Source organism: Chaetodon auriga, chromosome 22, assembly GCF_051107435.1.
Source record: "Chaetodon auriga isolate fChaAug3 chromosome 22, fChaAug3.hap1, whole genome shotgun sequence".
NCBI lineage: Eukaryota > Metazoa > Chordata > Actinopteri > Chaetodontiformes > Chaetodontidae > Chaetodon > Chaetodon auriga.
Genome location: NC_135095.1, coordinates 15,566,651 through 15,582,309, shown reverse-complemented (window position 1 = coordinate 15,582,309; position 15,659 = coordinate 15,566,651). Strand labels below are relative to the sequence as shown.

The following is a 15,659-nucleotide window of genomic DNA, read 5'->3' as shown; positions in this document are numbered from 1 at the left end:
GACCAACAGTCATTGTAATTTGACGGTAAGTTAAACAACAAGACTATCAAGCTATCCGTGTCACTGTCCCCATTAATCTACAACAGTGTTAATAGGTGTCCATTATCAGAAATTAATGGACACCTCGGAGCCAATCAGAATTGAGTATTCACCCAGACCATGATACAATCAATAAGAACCCGAGGAATACTGCACTTTTGCAGCCGATAGCTAAATCAATAGTTCAAATACCATTGACACCAACACATTGGCTGATATTCATTGTATTACTCAGCTGTCATTTATGCCGACACCAATATATGAGCAATAATCAGCGAATATACTGAACCAGCGGGTTTACTACTCAGTAATATCATAAAATACACGTACACGTCAAAGCTGCTAAAACAGAAAAGGCTGTTCATGAAAGCACACTCGGTCTATAGCAGACAGTGGTCATATAGGCTGAGGTTAAAGGTCAAAGGGGAGCGATATCATCTCTTCTATTACAGCCTACAAACTGATGCATATTGAAAAGAAGCCAGAGCAAGCAGTCTATCCACACTCGACTGCCAGGAAAACAAAATCAAGGTTATGACCACAGGCGCTTCAGACTGGTTCGGGTAAAAAGAACGACCTCAGAAAATATTACAGTCCTTCAGTGACAGACGCAGATGTGGGAGGTTTCCCTTCCGGCAGACACATAACTAATGTTCATACAAAGCGCACAACGTCTTACTGAGAGCAGACCCGTCGTGACATTACTGCACCTGGGAACAAAGGTTCCAGAATAACGGGAAAGGACTGAAAGGTCTAACGGTAATCAGGGGACGAGAGACGGGTGCAGCGGACTTCCGCCCGCATCGACGGCGGAGTCGCGCTCCAAACGCGAGCGTGACCCTGTGGACGACAGCTGAGCCGACAGACTGCGAGGCTGCTGTGTGTGGTGGAGCGGCGGCTGCAGGAGCTGCAGCAGGGAGGCAGACTGCAGTTTCAGGAGTACAACAGACAGAAATGATCTCACAGGCGGAGCTGAGCTTCAGCAGATTAGACCAGAAATGAGGAGGTCAGCCATTGATGAAACGAGACACCATGAACACTGTGACACTGTTCCTACTACTACTACTACTACTACTACTACTACTGTTATTACTACTACCATTACTGCTACTGCTACAACCACTACTACTGTTACTGCCATTACTCGTACTACCATCACTTTGATTTTATGACTACTACTACTGCTGAGGAGGACATGAGGATGGGGGGAAACGAAGTGTGGAAGAGAAGAGGAAAGAGGAGCAGGAGGAGAAGAAGGGGGAGGAGAGAACAAAGAGGGGAGGAGAAGGAGGTGCCATGTTTACTGTAACATTCGGCAGTTCAAGAGGACTCACATGCAGGACACTCAGAGCTGTAATAACAAAAGCTGATTCCAGTCAAATAAAACAGAAACTGAGGGAGCACAAACCAAAGAATGAGGAGAAATACAAACAAATAAACAAATCACAAACCAGGAGCACGGACAGGAGCACAGAGGAGGAGCACGAGGAACAAACGCAGGACGGAGGAACAGACGCAGACGACTGACAGCTGACAGGGAAAACACACTGACTGAAGAAACCAGAGGGGAGACTAACGAGGGGAGACTAACGAGGGACAGGTGAAACAGATCTGCAATCACAAGGGAGGGAAAGAGACAAAGACAGGAAGTAAAACAAAACACGACACACGAGGAGAGACTCTACAGCATAAAACAGGAAGTGATGAGAAGTGAAAAAAGAGAAGCAGGAGAAGAAAAGGAGGAGAAGAAAAAGGTGGAGAAGAAGACTCAGTGAGAAGTGATGAAAGGGAGAAGGAAGAGGAGAAAAATAAGGTGGCTGGGGAAAAAAAAGAAGAATAATTACAGTGAGCAGAGAGGACAGGGGAGAGGAGAAGAAGAAGAAGAAAGCAGAGGAAGATGAAGAGCGTGAGAAAGGATAAGAAGGAAGAGAAGAAGAAAATAAAGAAGGTGGATGGAAAAATGAAGAGCAAAGAAGAATCGCGGTGAGAAGCGAGAAGCAGAAGAAGGACGAATAAACAAGTAGAAGAAGAGGAAAAAGGAGGAGGAGGAGGAGGAAAAGAAGAATCACAAAATGACAAAAGGTTTTAAATATTTCTGTTTCCAGATCAGTTCAGCTCCATTTAGGACGTTTTTGCACTAAAATTCAAATCGACACTGACTGATGGAGCTCAGAGGTCACACAGAGAACATGCTAACAACATGCTAACAACATGCTAACAACACATAGAATGCAATCTTATGGCTCAGCGTGAAACACACCAGCGTTCCCAAACCAACTCGGGAATTCTGAGCTGCGACAAAAACAAACCAGCGTCAGAGGAGGAGAGGCAGCCCGTCACTCAGGAGGACTTCAAGCCCGCGTCCCCGTCATCGCAGCCCAAATTAAGCCTGGAACAGACGAGCGCGAGCGGGTCGCGTCAGCCAGGTACAAAGGAATCAAACAGAGACACAACTGTCTCGATGTGACTCCTGAGTGACGGGAGGGCCCGCGTTCTCCTTCAGAACCGCTCGACACAGCGGAACAGCACGCCGCGTGTTTGATTTCACCATCAAAACGGGAGAAAACGTGTTTGTTTGAGTGTCGCACGAACTGATGCAGACTGCTCAGATTTATCCCGAAACACCTTAAAACAAACTTCAATAACAACATCCCACCGACGCCGCTGATTATTTTTATAATTACCTTGTCTAGAAAGATTTTTTTTAATTACTCTATTATACTCAGTTGATAATTAAGTTTATCGACAAAAACTTTGCTTGTTCCGGCTTTTTGAAAGTCTGGATTTGCTGCTTTTATTTGTTTTTATAGTGCAAACAATGTCAAAATTTATCAGTAAATTGAAAAAAAAAAAAAAAAAAAAAAAAAAGATAAACAAACCCATATTGAAGATGAGTGAGTACTGACAGCTGCAGGTCTTATTACCTTATTTACAACCCAGATTAAGAAAAAAAAGGGTAAAACATCCATAAAAACTGAACGCCTTTCCAGGATCACCACACTGTCACCTGTTACCAACGAGCCTGTTTACCTGTGGAATGACCCAAACAGGTGTCATCAAATTCAGAATCAGTATATTAACAAAAATCATTGAAGCCGATGAGCTCAAACATTAAACACATTGTCTTTGGACTGTTTTCAGGTGAGCATGTGTCACAAAGGATTATCAGGTTATCGCACTCTGTTGATGTTCAACGCAGCGTCTCATCTTTTTTGGCACCGGCGTTGTTCGCAGCACTCGTCACAAAACTACCCTGTGCTTAGCATAAAATGAAAATATAATACAGCCAGTGATCTGTATATCTGAGCACATATTGGAATTCAGAATCTGTGCACCATCTGCCCTTCAGGAGACAAGGACAATAACTCAGCGTTACAGACGAACTCCAGGGAGCGCGGCAATATTGTGTCTCATAGCTACAGTAGCGCAACAAATCCTTATGGACCTTATAGAGCGACAAATCCTCTGCACAAAGACACCATACACCATGAAAATCCCTAATTTACTACAGACTCTCGCTGTGTGTTGTGAGTGAAGGCTTTGAAGGAGTCAAGTGGATTTACGTGCACGAGCAGAGACGGGATTTAAGATGCAACGTAGGTAAAGGAACACGGCCTCTCTTCCCTCATGGGCTGAATGGTGTGAAATGCCAGAGCTGCAGGCAAATCCAGTTATTTTCCAAGTGGACTGCTGCAGGCTGCTGTTGTTTTCCCGCTATGGAAGCCCAGAGTGGTCACTGTGGCTGTGGGTGTTTCCGGCCTGTCATCCTGAGATCATGACTAAATCATCACGTCTGTGTTCCTGTGATCACAACTTAATTATGTCCTACCGAATCAACATCAGGCCCGTTTATTAGTTACACGTGTACGATCTAATTCAATCCAATACAAGAGCCCTGCGCTAACTTATGGTAATTTGTCTAATTATGACCTTTGAATGTCCTCTATAATCAAAAGATGCAACTCCTTTTCTATCTTTGTCAGACACTGAAGTAAAATCTGAGTAAGTGTGGCCTCTGTGTGCGACAAAACCAGGCCAAAGTCCAGTTTTTGGGCCTGACAGCACTAACAGAAACTTTATTATAACTGGTCCACAGAAGCCAATGAGCCAAAAGGTTAAGCTGTCGGGACGAGTGTGTCTATCACATGTAAAGGGCCCGCTGCGTTAACGACTAGATCATCTACAGAGGAAGATCGGGTCAGCTGTTACCACCCATCTGTTACCATAGCAACAGGAGATAAGGGGGGGAAGGTGTTGTTGTGGTAACCGAGTCATCTCCATCGAGAGCTGACCTGTAATGTACCAACACAACAGGAGGAGGACAGAGAAAATCTGATTAAATTCAGATAATTTCTTTAGATTTTATAACCTTTAAATGCTCGTGACATAAATAAATCGTCTGCAGCTGTTTCGATATCACATCACCACATTTAAATATGAATTCTTATTTGCCAAATAGCCAGTGTCCCATCCGGCATGGTGCACAGCGATCCCTGTCATCCCACATTAAATTATCTTGAACATAATCTGAGAGCACAGAACACAGTTTGCATCTCCGCGTTTCCCAAACTGGGTTTGCGCAGTAGGTCAGGCACAAAAAAGAAGCTCACAGCTCATAAATCTCCGTCCCGGAGGAATGCGGCTAATCACAGTCACCTCCTCTCGAGAAAAAAAAAAAAAAAAAAAAAAAAAGCCCTTCTCCAAATTGCATCATTTGCTTTGATGCTTTTGAGAGCCAACAATCCCCTGCTGGTGCTCCGACGGGGCTGTAAGCTCCAGCCTCCTCGGCGGTGGACTCTCTCCGCTTTAAAGCTCCTCAGAGCATCCTGTCTGTTAGAGCCAAGTTAAAGAAAAGGCCGTGACCCCAGGGGCGAGGAGATGCTTTGCCTCTTCCTAATGGCCACACTGGCCGGACCTTTATGGGCTCCAGTGAAACAACACACACTGTGTTGGTCTGAAACAGCAGAACTATCCTTCCACTGCTCAGAGAGAGGCTGTTAGAGGACACCGGATGTTGCTGTTTGTGACATAAACAGCGATAGCTGATCTTGCAGCGCTGTCTTCACGCTGAACGTGGCATTCTGACACCCGCTTTAATTAACTTCTCCATGTTTTCTCAGCTAATCAATGTCTGACGCCAAATGTGGTACAAACACATAAATAAACACACACCGGCTCGGAGGGAGTGTTCAGATTTGAAAATAATCCAGAAAACATGCTCAGACAGGCACCAAACCAGACAAGATGACTCTTAATCTTATACTCTAGTGTATAATACACATACATATAGTTAATTATGTATCTTCTTTTTCTGTGTCTGTCTTTTCTCATTGTGGGATCAATAAAGTTTCATCTTATCGTATCTTAAAGAGGAGGCTAACTGGCTAATGAATTTTAATCTGTTTGCAAATTAAGAATTAAAGAAGAAGTTGTGTTTCTAGTCAGGCAACACTAAACAACATGTTGGAGGAATTTGGGGAAACATTCTGTTTAGCTGAAGCTGCAGTAGAGCCAGTGGGGATTAGCTTAGCTTAGCAGAGGCTTGGAGCAGGGGGGCACAGCTAGCTTAGCGCGCGCCAAAGTTAAACAATACGTACCGACCTAAAACTCTGAAGCTCGCTAATTAACACATTATTTTTCTTTATCATGTACAAAAACAGTCATATAAAAACAACAATTTGTGATTTTCATACTTTGATTAAGAGCTAGCTGTTAATGCTCTTTATGCTAGCTGAGCTAACCACCTCCAAGCTAAATGTGATTGAAAAGAAACTGGGAAAACTCTTTACAAGAAACAATTTTACACTAGAAACAAGGTCTTACAGTCTTTACTCTCTAGTTGAGCGATGAGATTATTAGTTTTTGTTTTTTTTTAATAAACGCGTCTTTTTTACTTTTATTCTACAGTACAGGGTTAACCAATCACACTGTGCTTATCTGCATTTCTACTGCACACAAGTAACATTTACACAAACATCCATATCAAGATAACTAAAACAATACGAGGAGGAGCACATGTTTAACCACAGTTGTTTACAGCGTGCCCTGGCCACACTGCATTATTCACAACACTGAAATGCAGCAAATGGAAGTTTGTTTCCTTTCAGTGATATTTATTTTGCTCTATCTCTCAAGAAAAACACAAGCTGGTGAATTTTTATTCCCAGGAAACGCCGCCCGCAGGTGCTGCTCTCATAAATGACCCGAGAACGGGAGGATGGGGCGGAGAGATGGAGCCGAGCGAGCGGCCGAATGCTCTGTGGGGAAAACACGACTGGGCGAGCGCAGAGAGGAGCGCGGCCCCGGCGCATGAATGGACAGGCGAGGATGCACGTGCTGAGGGCCTGCGTGACAGAGCATCTTCAGCGCATCAGCTGAGCGGACTTTCACCTCCGCGGTGGTTTTTACGAGCGGAGCTGAGGTGGAGGGTGATGCACAGCGTATACGCTCACACACCGTCGACTGCAGGTCCCCGGAGGCGTTCGAGGGCTCCCTCGGGGGAAGCGGTGAAGGAGCGCCGACTGTCGCCCAGCTGTGAACTGAAGCCGAGCTCCCCAACAGAAGCAAAGCGCCGACTGCAAACTTCTTAACTGTTTCTCTTTGATTTCCTTCGAAATGTCATCCAAGGTCGTTCAATCAGGGGCCATTTTTGATGAAGTGTTACAGCTTCATTCAAACAGCTGGGAAGTACAATATTCCACTTGGATGAGCTGAGGTTTTGCTCCAAGCCTCTCTAGCACTATTTTACCCATGACCTGCTGGACCACTACCTCCCCCACCTCCTTCTTTTCCCCCCTTCTCATTACCTGGGCAAACTGCCTAGCACTGCAATATGTCAGGTAGTGTGTGAGAGAGAGTGTGTGTGTGTGTGTGTGTGTGTATGTAGTCTGCCTAGAAGGTGAACTATAAATGAAATGGTGGACAAGGCTTCCTCCCAGAGTGGGCTGACTGTCGGCCAGAATTACAGCAGCAGCTGATTTTTTTTTTTTTTTTTTTTTTAGAAAGGAGGTGTTCTTCTGCAGGAGAGTCATGCTTCCAGGCTAGAAAACAAACCCCGGCAATTGTGCATCACCCTCAGGAGCGGGAGGGAAGTGGTGGTGTGATTGACAGCATGCTGATTCACCGAGTGAAACACAGAGAGCACCTTGAAAAAAAAAGAACAGCCATCGACGCGCTAACGCTGCCTCCATCTCTTGCCTCTGGAAGCTTTGTGAAGGAGAGATTAGCGGTGTTGTCTGAGACCAACAGCGCAAGACAAAAGCCTAAAACGAGGCGAATGAGACTGAAAACCAGTCAGTCAGACTGTAAAGTGAGACCTTTAGTCACTCTTTCGTGGAATAAATTAGACAAATTCTGAAAACTTTCACAGAAAGAAACAACTAAATGAGCTCTTTGTGAACACATCGTGACTCTAATTTGCTGTCCTGAAAAACACTCTGGGAAAGTACCGCGTGATGGGCAATAAGCTCTCTCAATCACGACATCTTGGTTTCAGAGAGCTGCTCTATACTGTACGTCTTTAATATTTGATAAACAGTGTTATATTTACCGCGGGAGACCATAGGGAGGATGGGACAGAGGGTGGTTATAAATGAATAATGACATGAGCCTCCTGCTATCAATACGAAAGCTGCACTTGCTGCAGTTAACAAAATGTCTACATATGCAAGACAGTGACACTGAAGGGGGCTAATATCACTGTGATGACACCGGAGCAGCGAAATCAGATCAATGAAAGGCTGCAGCTTCAACACTGCAGGCTGTTAAAGGACCGCTGTGAGGGACTTTTACTCAACTAACCAATATCTATCGATTCAGCTCTTTGAAGCCCTGTTCCCATGCACGAGGCGGGGGGAACTGGAATGGTGCAAGGTTTGTTAAAAGTCATTTAATTGGGACCAAGGTTTGCTGCTCTGACTGCTTGTTTCAGGTCCAAAATCCCACAAAGTGACAGCTGCCAAGACCCACGTTTACAAACCAATCAAGCGTAATCTGACCTAAAATGATGCAGAATGCTGATCTAGCGTGTTGCTACTGCTAAAAACATTTAGCACTGCAAAGTGCTAAATGTCCTCGTTTCCTTGGCTGCGACCAGTCTCACAATCTCCTCCTCTTCCTCCTCTTCTGAGGATTCTCTATGCTTAGAAGTACCAGCAGCACTACGGCCAGAGCTTGAGAGTGACCCAGATAGACGATGTGAGTCGATGACATGTCTCCGCTTTCATCTGTGTCTCTTTTTGTGACATCGTAGCGCCACGATTCAGCTGACACCCATCACATCTGAGGCACAAAAATACATATCGTACAGTCTGACACCGCACGCCATCAAGACTTAATTAGAGCTAGAGCTGAATGATACGCACAACCAGTGCTGTGATACTATGAGTCACGATTTCCACTGAAAAAATCTAAAATGATGCTGATGTGATTTTTGCTGGGGTCTGTACCATTCCAGCGTGCTCCGGTAGGTTTTAGTAATTCTATGTTAAGCCTTCATCATCAATCTACTACTTGATAAAGCAGTCCACTCAGGACCAGTGCCAGCTGGACTCTTGGCCTACATGTTGCTGATGAAGAATCGCTCACAGAGGTTCCCGACCGGCCTCCGAGGAGGCGGAGAGACCTCGAGGAACAGCCACCGCACATGAGCGTCAGCTCAGCCGGCGGGCTCATTTCCTCAGCTCTGAATGCTTAAGAAGGTTATCCCCGCTGAGCGAGCATGTCTACGTCTTCATGGCGACATGCTGGTGAGCTGAAGGAAGTGTAACAGCAGTAGGAAGGATGCTTATATCAATGAAGCCTCCTCGGGAAGCACGCCTTTCATCTGTGTGTCTGAAAAATACCACCAAGGACACCCACCGACTCCACTGACAATCAAATCACTGCTGTCCAACACCACCTGCAGAACCTCTGTGAGAACCTTACAGGCAGGAATACTCCAGCGTTGGTGGTCTTACTCGTCCTCTTAGAGAAACTGGCAGGTTTTAAAGCCATCGCAACTTCAAAGAGCTGCTCAAAACCAAAGAGAATATAGTGGGATGATTCAATAAGCTGTAGATACAGAGAAGCTGCGGGGGGCTATTGTAAAAACATCAAGCCTGATTGTATTTTTATTGCTTTTCCCCACACAGGAAACCATTCAGTCTGAAAAAGCAATATGTCTGTCTGATGTTATATTGCTTTGTACACGTCCTCTACAAAGATCCACATAATTTCACAGGAGTAGATGCATAATGGACCAAGCAGAATCACTCACAATTAACCGTTAACTTAAAACAAGCCAGCCATGAATGAAGAGACGCCGCTGAATCCTCTTGGCTGAATAATGCATTGATTTTATTCGGCTTCGCTGCCTGTGATTTTTGGAATTGGGCAGTCAAACAGTTTAACAAATGAGCTGAAAGAGGCCAAAGAGCAAGCTGAATAAACAAATAAGAGCCAGTTCTTGAGCAGGATAATGAACCGATTTGCAGGCACTGCTGCGATGCTACGGGGGGGCAGCGTGGGGATTGGTCACCGCGCTGATGCCTTTAAAGGGACCGGACGAAAACAACATCAGGATGAAAAAACTTATAGACGGGAGAGGATTAATTCAGGGAAATCACTGCAAAAAAAGGGGAAATGTAAGGTCAGGAAGGGTGTCTGTGTGAGCAGATGTGTGTGTGAGAGCGAGTGTGATGGCATTGAGGGTTGGAGGGGTGTGATTTACAATAACCTTTAGCGGGCGAGGTAAGAGGGGTCGTGTCTATGCTGTAAAGGCCCCTTGAGGCCAAGTCATAAATCTGAGAGTGGAAATTACAGCCCGGCAATTTACTGCCCTTCGAGCGCCTAATAACTAATTTTGATCCGTTTGAACTCCCGTATGAGGACGTGGCACACCGCCACCGCCTCCCATCACAACACGAGGCACAGCCTTCAACCTCTCACCTCCGAAACTCAAGAGAAGGAGGGCTGTGCAGGATTAAATGAGTGGAAATTTGCCTCATCTCAGGGATGTGAGAGGACTGATCTCACGACAAATACAAGCTGATAACAGGAGGGTACTGAAACACATAAAGAGGTTCATTTTTCTGCAGCCAGCTTTGGATCGCTGACGGTTTCAAGCCGTGAATGGGCGTTCGCAGTAGAAAACATCAGCTTCTTCGAGTCGAAGGCACAAGATCACGTAGAAAAAACCATGGAGAAAAAACATCCAATCACTGAGCTTCAAGTTATGTGGTTAAATCAGTTGACTTGCTGACTTTATTTAGTTCAATGTCAGATGAATTCAGCAAATTATAAGACTAATTTGGCCCAGTGCGGACACTGTTAGACAAAACTGACATAAAAACAAGATTTCCCTGAAATCATTTTGAAAGTATTCGAACTGATGGCAAAATAAAACCTACAGTATTGTTAAATTATCCATGAGACCCTGATTATACTGTTAAAAGAAGACTTTCAAATAAGATAAAACTTTATTGATGCCACGCAGGGGAAATTAAGTTGTTACAGACAGCAAGAATAAAAGAGAGACAAAAGAACAAAAAAGACAAAAAAAAAAAAAAAGAGGGTCTTTACAATAAAAATAGCTTCCTCCTTCCACTTTGTCACTCCATTAGAAAGAGCCAATCAGAGACCAGGCCGGTGCTGTGCGAGCCAAAACTGTAAAATACTGTAAGAGCCAAAAATACTCTGAGTCAGGACAGTTAATATGAAGCTAGCGCCAGCAGCCAGTTGGCTTATCGCTGCACAAAGACTGAAAACAGGAGGAAACAGCTAGCCGGCTCTGCCCAAAGGTGACAAAATCCACCTCAAAACACATTATAGACTATGTTTGGGAAGAAACATATACTCCTGTCATTTCAGACCCTCAGCCTTCATCTGCTGGGCTTCAAGGCTTTGAACCAATAGGAATGAGCGTTACTGTCTTGTGCTGTGGTGAAATGGGAGTGAGGAAGATCCCGCTGACATCCCCTCGACACGTCCGGCGTATCGCACAGCGATAAACTGATGCAGCATGGAGATCCCGCGCCCATATTAAAAAGGTCAGGGAGGGGGGAGAGCGTTTTATTACCCGATGAGAAGGCCTGTTCTCTGTTTTCCACATGTAATGTTCTGTCACACTCTTCTCATTTGGTCCCAATAACATCGAGCATCCAGGCAGCGGCGAAGCTGCACATCGCTGTGAAACACCCAAACAAGCACGGCCGGAAATGTCACACCATCCATCATCTATTACCCACGGAGAGCAGGAGGCTCCACAGAGGAAAAATGGTTGATTTTCTTCTTCTTCAGGGGCCAGCAGCGGGCCGGCTGCCACTCGCCTCGTACAGCGGGAGGAGATGACTCCCACGGCTGACGACCCTGCGTCCTCTTATTGTAGCTTAGCAGGGAAATAGGATTACTGTCTTGTCTCGAGCTGCACCAAACTGTGCATTTTCATTACCAGTTAACCCTCTGAACCCCGAGCTGTTTTTTTTAGCTTTCACCGCCTTTATTTTCAGGTTTGTGGCATGATCTGGATTTGGTAGGAAGACGTGCCACAGATTGCTTTTTGTGGATGATTAGGTCACTCAAAAATGCCATCACTGAGCGCGAGTGGTGCTATGCATGGACTAAACAGGTTTACAACAGACAGTAGAGCAAATATCTGTGTATGAACGGATAGAGGAGAACGAACATACAGTATGACCCATTTCTGTCAAAAATGTTTTGATAGTTGTGAAACAAACACAAAGGGCACATTTTTTTCATGGATTTTGTCACTTTTGTCAATCATTTTTCCTATTTATTATTAGCATTTCAGATGAATATGAAACACTCTTTAGCGCAACATTTACCACCATTATTTCTACGATATAAACTGCAAGTTTAATTTTGCCTTTAACTTCGTCCTCCGGTGTTATACTCCACGCTAATTCTGAGAAGGTGTTTGATTGTGTCATTTGTCTGGTGTCACGTGTGTCCTATGTGTGGCTCAGAGGTGTAATGACTGTGAACACTGAGGTTCAGCCATGTTCCACAGCACCAGGCGCCTGAAATGAGCATTCAAAACATATTGCTGCTCCAGTGCTCTGGTAGATGAATGGACGCTGCCGAGATGAAAGCCACTGAACATGAGCTTCAGCGTAGTGTTGTAAATCAAAGTCCAGTTCCCAGATAAGCATGGCAATTTTAGTCAGGCTGATAACCGACCGAGCGACGGAGCCGTTTGGCGCGGGCGAGGTGCCACATTTGGAAAATTCATCAGACAAGTGGTGGGATTTGCAAAGATTACAGTAGGGAGAGAGGGTGGGCTTTGGAGCATTGATGATTCAATCCCTGCCCATGCAGATAACATCCAGCGACAGCCATGATAAACAAGACACCCTCTGTGCATCAAAGAAGCTCACCGTCTGATGTTTTCTCTCTGGCGGATGTGAAAAAGATTGGTAAGATCAGAAAAAACCAAAGCTTCATCGCAGGAATATTAACAAAGGAGCACGCAGAGCATCGGCAAGCGAGTGCGAAGCTGTTTTAGAGGGACTGCGGCAGAAAGTGAGGACTTCCTCTCAATCCACTGCGCAGCAGACATAAAGCAGGTGATGTGTACTTTCTTGAACCCTTGACATTTCCTCCTCCTCCCTCTCTTTCGTCTCAAACGGAGGCTGAAAAGCGATCTTCAGGTCCTCAGGGGAGTTCAGGGCCCGCTGACCTGAACCTTACCTTCACTTACCAAAGATCCTTGAAAGGAAAGCTCACTGAAACCAGAAGATTCAGTTGAGAAAAGCACAGTGGGGCAAAGCGCCGCTGCCCAAGACGAGGACATGATTAAAATATGTCTGAGAAAATTCAGAAAACTTTTAACTGCCTCAGGATCTCTACAGCCCTCGAGGGGCATTTGTTTCTTATGTACACAAGTTAAGACTCCTCCATAAACATTTACTACCGTTTGACGACTCAGATGAGACCAAAACATCATCTAATCGCACCCCAACCATCAAGGTGATCATATAATCTCCAGTTTATAGTCGGCTGCAAAGCGTCGTGTGTGATGCAGTTTCAGTGTCTGCTCAGTCTTGGACACGGCGTTCAAGCTAAATGGCTTGTAAATATCCAGCAGCATGAATTAACAATTACTGTCTCAGCAGTTTGGACTGAGGGTGGCATTTGAGAGCGGCGGAGTGAGCCGTGCACAGGGAGAGATTACAGCACAGACATTTAACTGCGCTGTATGATGAACAGTTACTGCTTTAAAGGTTGAGTCCACACAAATAAGAAAAAACTGACTTTCTCACTAGTATCCAGCCATGCGGCTCAGGTTTCTGTCAGCTCTGCTTTGAGCTTTGACGGACACTGTTTTCTGACTGCTGCGCCTCAAAGTCTAGCAGGAACCGCTGGTCAGGCACCAGCTGCAGGAACCAACCAAAACTACATGAAAATGATCACATTTTCTGGAACACTTGGGACATTTTGTACTTCTTTTTTTTGTGACCCCTCGGAGAATCAAACTGAACCATGTGTAAACACTTCCAGGATGCACGTATTGAGCACAGATACACACAGATATCTCATATGGTTCAGTGGGTCTTGGAAATTGGAGAACTAATGCTCGGAGGCCTCAGGGGGCAGGTGCCTTTAAGGTCATCATTAAAAGCGTCTAACACAAAGCGGTCTCCTCGGCTCGTCTCCTCCCGTCATCTGATGCGTCTGTGCTCAGGCGGCGTTATCGCTCTCCTCCAGCCTCCTCTCCTGCACAGTTCTGTGGACGTTTGGCTCGGCGGCAGATCACAGGGTTGCTTTGCGAATTATATGGACGAGGATGAAAATCACAGTCGCGGAGTGCGAGGCGAGATGGTATCCGAGGTGCGCCGCGGGCTCTCGATGAGGCACGGGTGACTCGGGCTGGTTCAAAACCCTCTTCAGGAACAGCTGCTCATATCATTGCCGAGCCATTCCAAACACTCCTGTGTCACCCGTGCTGTTGTAGCAGCAGTGCTGGCTCTTAAAGGTCAAACTGCTCTGGATAACGAGGTTTTCCTGTCGCACGGCTGCTCCTCAGAAAACGGCAGAATTTGTGAAAAAGATACCTGCATGCACACTTAATCACATGTCTGCTTTCAGAGACAAGCGCGCACGTATTCCACAGTGAAGATGACAAGAGGAGACATGCTGCTACACATACGCACTCCGACGCCGGTGTTTCCTCCCCCTTTCTCTCTGCAGGTAAACTCTGAAAGTCAAATGGCCTCTGGCGCTGTTCAAAATGAATTAGCGCTGAAGGCCCAGCGCTGTGAGTCTCTGGCATTTTCTAAAAGGTCTGCAGCACGAAGGAGACCACCCAAGAGTCGGCCCGCGCTCAGGAAACAGCATTCAGAGCGCACGCCGATCACAACAATCCTGCATGTCCGTTTAAAGTTCACATGACGGGGAGACTCAGAACACGGACCGAGCTTCTGATCAGCTCCCTGCTTCTTCCAGTGCAGAGCAGCAGCAGCAGCAGCAGCAGCAGGGCGAGAGCGTCTGGTCAGGCTGAAATCAAACATTCACACAGACTGAGGCAGAAGGGGATGAAAATGCTGTCTGCAGGCAGGCAAGAGGTGCTGAGATAAGGTAACGTGGACGGACCTGCGGGGCCAGGAAATCCAGCACGAGCCGGCCGCAGGTGATGACCACGCAGCGGACAGCAGCTCCACCGTGTGATCACTTTTATTGTCAGAGCGACAGAACGGCTGTGATTGCTCTCAGCAGGTAGTAATGATAATAGATGATATTAGTTTGTGTTTTGAATGTGAAATGAGTCGCTGTCGATGAGGCGCCTTCCTCTTCGCCTGGTCTGGACTGATTGTGAGAGCGGAGATGAAAGGACGCTCTGTGTTGGGCCGCACAGGCAGACAATCGTCCTTGGGAGGTTAATGTCCCTCAGCTCCTGCGGGGCTCGGCGGCCAGATGTTTTGCTTTGCCTGCCTGCCTGGGGTTTCGGCCCCAGTGTCCCGTTACAAGCAGCATCCATCACGCCGTGACGGAAAGGTCATGTGACACAAGACCCGACGCCCTCTCCTGTACATGGCAGGTTAATGTGGTTTGTTTGTCTCACTCTAATAATCTTCTGGAGCTGAATGCCAGAGTAAAGTTTGTCCTTTCAAGAGGGAGGAGGAGGGTGAGCTCCCACCAGTGGTGGAAGTACATTTACTGTACTTAAGTACAGCACTTAAGTACAGTACTTGACCTACTCGTATTTTCTGCTACTTCATACTACAGTTCAGAGGTAAATATGGACATTGTTCCTCCACTACATTTATCTGATAACTTCAGTTGCTGGTTACTTTAAAGATGATATTTTGTACTACTAACTCACATCAAAATATAAAGTATGATGTAAAATTAGAGCTTAAGATAAAACATAATTGACAAGTTGGGGGGTGTTCGGTATGTTGCCCAAGCACCCTGCGACATGCAGACTGGAGGGGCTGGGGGTCGAATCACCAGCGCTGATTCGTGCACCTCCTGAGACACAGCTGCCCGAAGAGGCTGCATCAATAAAGAGATGAACACATCATGCATCAGTAACTAGAATCTAATACACGTTACTGTGCATAATGAGTACTTTTACTTTGGTATTTTGAGTATATGGCAAAACTTTCACAAATTTCAATGAA

The 15,659-nt window shown here is 45.8% G+C and overlaps 2 protein-coding genes across 4 annotated transcripts in view; one reads left to right on the top strand and one right to left on the bottom strand.

Annotated features, from left to right (window-relative positions):
* Positions 1–15,659, top strand: part of LOC143315027 (cystine/glutamate transporter) — a 138,699-nt gene that overhangs the window by 5,552 nt on the left and 117,488 nt on the right. The gene's annotated exons all lie outside the window — the stretch shown is intronic.
* The window catches only part of ppfia2 (PTPRF interacting protein alpha 2), a 141,467-nt gene that overhangs the window by 40,045 nt on the left and 85,763 nt on the right, over positions 1–15,659 (bottom strand). The gene's annotated exons all lie outside the window — the stretch shown is intronic.